The sequence below is a fragment of the Salvelinus fontinalis genome, chromosome 36, assembly GCF_029448725.1.
Source record: "Salvelinus fontinalis isolate EN_2023a chromosome 36, ASM2944872v1, whole genome shotgun sequence".
NCBI classification, from domain to species: Eukaryota; Metazoa; Chordata; class Actinopteri; order Salmoniformes; family Salmonidae; genus Salvelinus; species Salvelinus fontinalis.
The window spans coordinates 2,977,959-2,987,327 of record NC_074700.1 but is presented as its reverse complement, the minus strand read 5'-3'; positions in this window follow the sequence as shown (position 1 = coordinate 2,987,327).

Genomic DNA, 9,369 nt, shown 5'->3' with positions numbered 1-9,369 from the left:
GCTCCTCCCTGTATGTGGGGACCTCATTAATTCTACACAGCATGAGTTCTGTATTAAGCAGTGCCAAGGAGAGCAAGAGCAAGGAAAGCCCGCATGGATGCTCACCTCTCTGCCTCAAGCTTTGCATCTGTCAGCACCATGAAAATGCGAAGTGTTTATTTTTATTTTTTGCAGTAGTGATCTTAGGATTTTTCCACGTCGGTAAATGCATAACGTCATGGGAACATGGGAGCATGTACAGGAGCACACATGTTCATGAGACACACAGACAATGTACATAAATACATTGGCATTCCCTCATATGTACTCACGTGTATAGCCGACAGCACATACATGCAGTCACACTAACATGCTAAATAGGCACACACACGCACACGCACACGCACACACACACACACACACACACACACACACACACACAGACGTCTCATCACCTACTGTATGCTGGGTGGCTCAGCAGCAGTTTAGGCTGTGATGACCTTATATTGTAGGTGTAGAGGAGTATTGTGAATCCCCGAATAACTGTTTGCCAAATGGCCCCTAATTCTCCTCTGGTCAAAATGAACACACTGTACAAGGAATAGGGTGCCATTTGGGACACATCCACTGCGTGGCTGAGGGCCAAAGATACAGATCTGGGCTATATTACAATCCAGACATTTTCATCTATATTTCCCGTCTGCTCTCTCTTGGTCTACCTATGTTTAAATCACAATGTCAATCAAAATGTGCAAACATGTAAATAATGATGTGAAATCAGATTTCCTAAGGGGAAATGTGATTGCTGCCGTACATGAAAGTAGATAACACGTGTCCTACACACACAATACCTTTCAGATTCTTAGTACAGCCGCACAATATAACTTGATAACTTGAATTCCAACTGTACCAACAGTTGTTTTGACAGCGAGGACATCTAATGATCATATTGCATTACAAAATGGAAGGAAACAGAACAAGATACAACACACCCTGACTGTCATTTGAATTGAACAGGCCTTGCTAATTTAGATTCCCATCGTGTATATCTGGAACCACAGACCCAACTGTTCGTTAATTAGCTAATAGGATTCCATTTTTGTTGGGATCAATTAATAGGGTTTTATGAGCAGAATGTTGAATCCTTGTTCAGCTTCTGTGTAAACAGTTAATCAAGTGAGTCTCTACTGTATGTCACAACAATATTCTTGCCCATCTGACACCCTCTCCCTCCTCCATTTTCCAAAGATCTGTCATTGCAGTTATGTTGTGGATTTGATTATGTGTTAGCTATAAATCGCATAATAGTATAATCTAGAACATTACTGGGACTACATACGGTATCTGATACGCACATACACTCGCACACGCGTACACACACATTCTAACAGTGCCTTCAGTCATCAGGAGTCAGTGTTATTACCTGCATCACAGCTGGTCTGATGCAGAGCCCTACAGCGCTCGGAGACTGATTCAATGCCTTGTTTATATACTGTAGTCACTCCTGCTGCATCACTTAGAAATGACTTGTTTACCTGGGGAGTGATCTGGGTCCATGTAAAGCTACTGGTGGCAAATGAGAGTTCTAGTCTAATCTTGCTGATAGGGTGTCAATCAGTGCAGCAAATACACACACATACACACCCACACCCACACACACGAACAAACATACACACCTTGGGAAGCAGCAAAATGATGATGATCCCGGGCGGAGCACTAGTGACAGTTTTCTCAGTGTGTCAACATGTGTTGGCATAATGGAAGAATACAATAGGCTGTGTTTAGCCTGAGGGGATATGGATGAGCGCGATGGAAAGAGAGAGAGCGAGAGAGAGGGAAAGAGAGAGAGCGAGAGAGATGGATTGAGAGAGGGAGAGAAAGAGAGCAATACTGTAGGAGTGTGAAGGAAGGACGGGGGGGGGGGGGGGGGTTAGAGGGCCACACAGTGAGTGTGAGAGAGAGAGAGAAAGAGAGAGTTGTTACTAAGACAATGACCTATTACTTAAATGGATGATCAGTTTGCTTGACCATACAATGCTGTGGCATAGAAGCAGAAGCTCTTACAACCACACACACCAACTCAGTGTGAAAACTGTGAAGCACTAAGATTTGCTGAGAAACAGTAATAGCATTGAATCCCATCATTTACCTATTTTTCGTATTTGGAAAACCCGTCAATGGACATCTGAGTGAATGAGGAATGAGATCTTTGGAGTTGTGTGTCTTTGTACACCATTGGTTCTGAGTAAAGATGTAAATAGGTTTTGAAAAATATCCTCGCTACCTGCTGACTGGTGCATTAAACAAAACACTCAGTCAATTGACATTATCCAGCGAGTCAAAATCAAATCAAATTGTATTTGTCACATTCGCCGAATACAACAGGATGGTTACCTTACAGTGAATTGTTTACTTACAAGCCCTTAACCAACAATGCAGTTTTAAATAACATACCTAAAAAAAATAAGAAATAAAGTAACAAATAATTAAAAAGCAGCAGTAAAATAACAATGGCGAGGCTATGTACAAGATATACCGGTACAGAGTTAATGTGTGGGGGCACCGGTTAGTCGAGGTAATTGAGGCAATATGTACATGTGAGAAAAGTTATTAAAGTGACTTATGCATAGATAATAACAGAGAGTAGCCGCATCGTCAAAGAGGGGGGGGGGGGGTCAATGCAAGTAGTCTGGGTAGCCAATTGATTAGATGTTCAGTAGTCTTATGGTTTGTGGTTAGAAGCTGTTTAGAAGCCTCTTGGACCTAGACTTGGCGCTCCAGTACCGCTTGCCGTGCGGTAGCAGAGAGAACAGTCTATGACTAGGGTGGCTGGAGTCTTTGACAATTTTTGACACCGCATATGTGTCAAAAATGGATGTCAGGAAGCTTGGCCCCAGTGATGTATTGGGCCTTACGCACTACCCTCTGTAGTGCCTTGTAGTCGGAGGCTGAGCAGTTGCCATACCAGGCAGTGACGCAACCAGTCAGGATGCTCTCGATGGTGCAGCTCTAGAACCTTTTGAGGATCTGGGGACCCATGCCGAATCTTTTCAGTCTCCTGACGGTGAATACGTTTTGTCATGCCCCCTTCACGACTGTCTTAGTGTGCTTGAACCATGTTTATTTGTTGGTGATGTGGACTACAGCAGGATGGTGTCAAAATCAGCACAAAGGTCTAGGAGCACGAGGACAGATGCAGAGCCTTGTTCTGACGCCATTAAAAGGTAATTTACCACCTTCACGAGTGCAGTCTCAGTGCTATGATGGGGTCTAAAACCAGACTGAAGCATTTCATATACATTGTTTTTTCTTCACAAAGGCAGTGAATTGCTGCAAATCAACTTTTTCTAAAAGTTTTGAGAGGAATGGTAGATTTGATATAGGCCGATAGTTTTTTATATTTTCTGGGTCAAGGTTTGGCTTTTTCAAGAGAGACTTTATTACTGCCACTTTTAGTTATTTTCGTACACATCCGGTGGTTAGGGAGCCATTTATTATGTTCAACATATGAGGGCCAAGCACAGGATGCAGCTCTTTCAGTAGTTTAGTTGGAATAGGGTCCAGTATGCAGCTTGAAGGTTTAGAGACCATTACTATTTTCATGAATGTGTCAAGAGATATAAGATTAAAAAGCTTGAGTGTCGCCCTTGATCCTAGGTCCTGGCATTGTTGTGCAGACTCAGGACACCTGAGCTTTGGAGGAATACGCAGATTTAAAGAGGAGTCCGAAATTTGCTTTCTAATGATTCATGAATTTGTTAAAGCCATCCTCTCTTGGTGAATGCTTTTGAGTTAGCTCTGCAACAGTATCAAAAACACATTTGGGTTGTTCTTATTGTCCTGAAATAAGTTGGGAAAATAGGAAGATCAAGCAACACCGAGGGCTTTTCGATATTGTACTGTACTGTCTTTCCAAATAGTCAAAAGACTTCCAGTTTGGTGGAGCTCCATTTCTGTTCCAATTGTCTGGACGCTTGCTTCAGGGCTCGGGTATTTTCTGTATACCAGAGAGCTAGTTTCTTATGACAAATGTTTTTTTGTTTTTTTTGTGGTGTGACGGCATCTAGGGTATTACGCAAGGTTAAATTTAATTCTTCAGTTAGGTGGTTAACCGATTTTTGTACTCCGACATCCTTGGGTAGGTGGAGGGACTCTGGAAGAGCATCTAGGAATCTTTGGGTTGTCCGAGAATTTATAGCACAGCTTTTTATGATAATTGGTTGGGGTCTAAGCAGATTATTTGTTGTGATTGCAAACATAATAAATGTGTGGTCCGATAGTCCAGGATTATGTGGATTAAGATCCACAATATTTATTCCACGGAACAAAACTAGATCCAGAGTATTACTGTGGTAATGAGTAGGTCTGGAGACATGTTGGGCAAAACCCACTGAGTCTATGATAGCTCCGAAAGCCTTTTGGAGTGGATCTGTGGACTTTTCCATGTGAATAGTAAAGTCTCAAAAAATTTGAATATTATCTGCCATACTACAAGGTCCGATAGCAATTCAGGGAACTCCGTAAGGAACGCTGTATACGGCTCTGGAGGCCTGTAAACAGTAGCTATAAAAAGTGATTGAGTATGCTCCATAGATTTCTAGACTAGAAGCTCAAAAGTCCTTTTTTTGTAAATTGAAATTAGCTATCGTAAATGTTAGCAACACCTCCGCCTTTGCGGGATGCGCGGGGGATATGATCACTAGTGTAAACTGGAGGAGAAACCTCATTTAACACAGTAAATTCATCAAGCTTATGCCATGTTTCAGTTACATCAAGATTATGATCAGTGATTAGTTAATTGACTATGGTAGTGAGGGATCTAACATTATTTAGCTCTATTTTGAGATATCACAATCTTTCAATAATAACAGGAATGGAGGTCTTTATTCCAGTGAGATTGCTAAAGTGAACACCGCCATGTTGTCACGAACATCGTAGTGAGGAGACCAAAGCGCAGCGTGATGTGAATACATATTTTAATACAAGACGACTGAACACGAAAAACACTAACAAACTATACAAAATAACAAACGAACGTGAACGCTATAAACACGGAGTGCAGACATGCAACATCAACATAGACCTTAACCCACAAACCAAAACTGGAAAATGGCAACCTAAATAGGATCCCCAATCAGAGACAACGATAAACAGCTGCCTCTGATTGGGAACCAATCCAGGCCACCATAGACCTCTAGACTAGACACACACACCTAGACATACAAAACCCTAGACAAGACAAAAACAACACATACCATCCTCGTCACACCCTTACCTAACCAAAATAATAAAGAAAAAAAAGAATACTAAGGTCAGGTGACAGTACCCCCCCCCCCCCCCCCCCAAAGGTGCAGACCCCGACCGCAAAAACCTGACTCTAAAGGGGAGGGTAACCCCACTCCATCTCAGTCTTGGCCCAATTAGGTGGCGCCTCTGGAGCGGGGACCCTCATAGCGGGCCCCGGACTGAAGACCATCATAGAGGGCGCCACTGGACTGAGGGGCGACTCTGGCAGCTCCGGACAGGGAGGGCTGACTCTGGCAGCTCCGGACAGGGAGGGCCGACTCTGGCAGCTCCTGACTGTCGAGGCGCACTGTAGGCCTGGTGCGTGGTGCCGGAACTGGTGGTACCGGGCTGAGGACACGCACTTCAGGGCGAGTGCGAGGAGCAGGAACAGGCCATACTGGACCCTGGAGGTGCACTGTAGGCCTGGTGCGTGGTGCCAGAATTGGTGGTACCGGGCTGGGGACACGCACCTCAGGGCGAGTGCGGGGAGGAGGAACAGGGCATACTGGACCCTGGAGGCGCACTGTAGGCCTGGTGCGTAGTGCCGGAACTGGTGGTACCGGGCTGAGTACACACACCTCAGGGCGAGTGCGGGGAGGAGGAACAGGGCATACTGGACCCTGGAGGGGCACTGTAGGCCTGGTGCGTGGTGCCGGAACTGGTGGTACCGGGCTGAGTACACACACCTCAGGGCGAGTGCAGGGAGGAGGAACAGGGCATACTGGACCCTGGAGACGCACTGGAGGCCTGGTGCGTGGTGTCGGAACAGGTGGTACCGGGCTGAGAACACGCACCTCAGGGCGAGTGCAGAGAGGAGGAACAGGATACACGGGACCGTGGAGACGCATTGGAGATCCAGAACATAGAGCTCGCTCAATATGTCCTGGGTGGATGCCCATTCTAGCCCGGCAAACGCGAAGATCTGGAATTGAGCGCGCCGGGCTAAGAATGTGAACTGGAGACACTTTGCGCATTTCTGCATAACACGGTGCCTGACCAGTTACACACGTCCCACGGTAAGCACGAGGAGTTGGCTCAGGTCTCCTACCTGACTCAGCCAATCTCCACGTGTGCCCCTCAAAAACAAATCTTGGGGCTGCCTCTCGGGCTTCCGTGCTAGCCGTGTACCTACATATTTTCGTTGTACCTCTATTTTCCGGTATTTTTCCTCATTGTATTGCCGTTCCGCTTTCGCTGCTTCTAACTCCTTGGGACGGCGATACTCCCCCGGCTGTGTCCAGGGTCCTGCAAAATCCAATATTTCCTCCCATGTCCATGATCCTTTTCCGTCCAGTATTTCGTCCTAGGTCCATTTTTCCACAACGCTCTGTTCCTTCCTATCACGCTGCTTGGTCCTTGTTTGGTGGGTTATTCTGTCACAAACGTCGTAGTGAGGAGACCAAAGCGCAGCGTGATGTGAATACATATTTTAATACAAGACGACTGAACACGAAGTACACTAACTATACAAAATAACAAACGAACGTGAACGCTATAAACACGGCGTGCAGACATGCAACATCAACATAGACATTAACCCACAAACCAAAACTGGAAAATGGCAACCTAAATAGGATCCCCAATCAGAGACAACGATAAACAGCTGCCTCTGATTGGGAACCAATCCAGGCCACCATAGACCTACATATGTCGAGACTAGACACACACACCTAGACATACAAAACCCTAGACAAGACAAAACACACATACCACCCTCGTCACACCCTGACCTAACCGAAATAATAAAGAAAAGAATACTAAGGTCAGGGCGTGACATATGTTTAGTTTTGCCCAACCTAGATCAAGGCACAGACACGGTCTCAATGGGGATAGCCGAGCTTACTACACTGACTCTGCTAGTGGAAGTCTCCACTAAGCTGGCAGGCTGGCTAACAGCCTGCTGCCTGGCCTACACCCTATCTCATTGTGGAACTAGAGGAGTTGATGTGTTTGACTGTTATTTTATCAAATCAATTACCTACGTTTAATTATTACGATGATTAAATTAATCATGTATCGATGATCTTATTAGTAATCCAGTGGCACCACGGGAAAAGTTTATTTAACTATTTACTATCTCACGACTAAGCTCTAAAGATATAAATATCTCTTACATCAGTCACAGTCAATTCATTAACCTGTCTAGGATCAGCGTGGCGCTAGCGGCACCCCCCCCCCCCCCCCCCACTGAAAAACCAGTGCCGCGAAATTCAAAAAAAATATATTTTTAAAATATTTAACTTTCACACATTAAAGTCCAATACAGCTAATGAAAGACACAGATCTTGTGAATCCAGTCAACATTTCCGATTTTTAAAATGTTTTACAGGGAAGACACAATATGTAAAGATGTACATCTATTACCTAAAAACACATTAGCATAATCCACCATCTTTTATTTGTCCACCAACACCAGTAGCCATCACCAATTCGGCTAAACTAAGATATTTATAGCCCCTAACCAACAAAAAAACTCATTAGATGACAGTCTGATAACATATTTATGGTATGGGATAGGTTTTGTTAGAAAAAAGTGCATATTTCAGGTAGACTTCATAGTTTACAATTGCACCCACCATCACAAATGGACTAGAATAATTACAATGAGCAACGTGTTTACCTAACTACTAATCATCAAACATTTCGTAAAAATACACAGCATACACGAATCGAAAGACACAGATCCTGTGAATACAGACAATATTTCAGATTTTCTAAGTGTCTTACAGCGAAAACACAATAAATCGTTATATTAGCTTAGCACATAGCAATTAGCAGCCCAGCATTGATTCTAGCCAAAGTGAGCGATAAAAGTCAACATCGCCAAAAGATATTAATTTTTTCACTAACCTTCTCAGAATTCTTCCGATGACACTCCTGTAACATCACATTACAACATGCATATACAGTTTGATCGAAAATGTTTATATTTAGCCACCAAAATCATGGTTAGACAATGTGAAATGTAACTCAGCTGGTCAGAATTTGTCCTTGCGCCACTTAGACAGTGATCTACTCTTATACATAAATACTCATAAACGTGACTAAAAAATATAGGGTGGACAGGGATTGATAGACAATTTAATTCTTAATACAATTGCGTTATTACATTTTTTAATTTATCCTTACTTTTCAATACAGTTTGCGCCAAGCGAAGCTACGTCAAAAAACATGGCGTCCTAAGCCACTAAAATGTTTCGACAGAAACACGATTTATCATAATAAAAATGTCCTACCTTGAGCTGTTCTTCCATCAGTATCTTGGGCAAAGGATCCTTTCTTGGGAGAAATCGTCTTTTGGTGGAAAGCTGTCCTCTTGCCATGTGGAAATGTCAACTGCGTTCGGGATGAACTGAAAAGCGTGCCCAACTTTTCACATCGTTGCAAAAATAAATGTCCCAAAATCGCACTAAACGGATATAAATTGCTATAAAACGCTTTAAATTAACTACTTCATGATGTTTGTAACTCCTATAACGAGTGAAAAGATGACCGGAGAAATATAACAGGCTAAACTAACGCTTGGAACAGGAGAGGGTCGGTGTCTTCCACGCGCGTTACGCAGCAAGAAAAGACTTGCTAGCTAAAGGTTTTTTTCATTTGTAGGGCCTGTGAACGAGCAATCGACCCCGTTGGAATCGTCATCACGTAAAGGCATCCAGGGGAAGACGTAAGAAGTGTCCGTATAGTCATAGCAACGACAGTGCCCTTTTAACTGACTTCAGAAAAGTGGCCAACATTTCTCAAATCTGACTCCATGTCAGGGAAATTGCTGTAGAATGGGCTCTGTTCCACTTAGAGACAAAATTTCAACTCCTATAGAAACTATAGACTGTTTTCTATCCAATAATAATAATAATATGCATATTGTACGATCAAGGATTTTGTGGGAAGCCGTTTAAAAAATTAGCCACATTAGCATAAATAGTCTAAACAGCGCCCCCATCCCCAACAGGTTAACCAGTTTGGCGTGCAAGCCCGACGTCGGTACACTTATGAAAACAGCCACTTCAAGTGCAGGGCGCGAAATTCAAAAGATATTTTAAAAAAATATTTAACTTTCACACAGTAACCTGTCTAGGATCAGCGTGGCGCTAGCGGCAC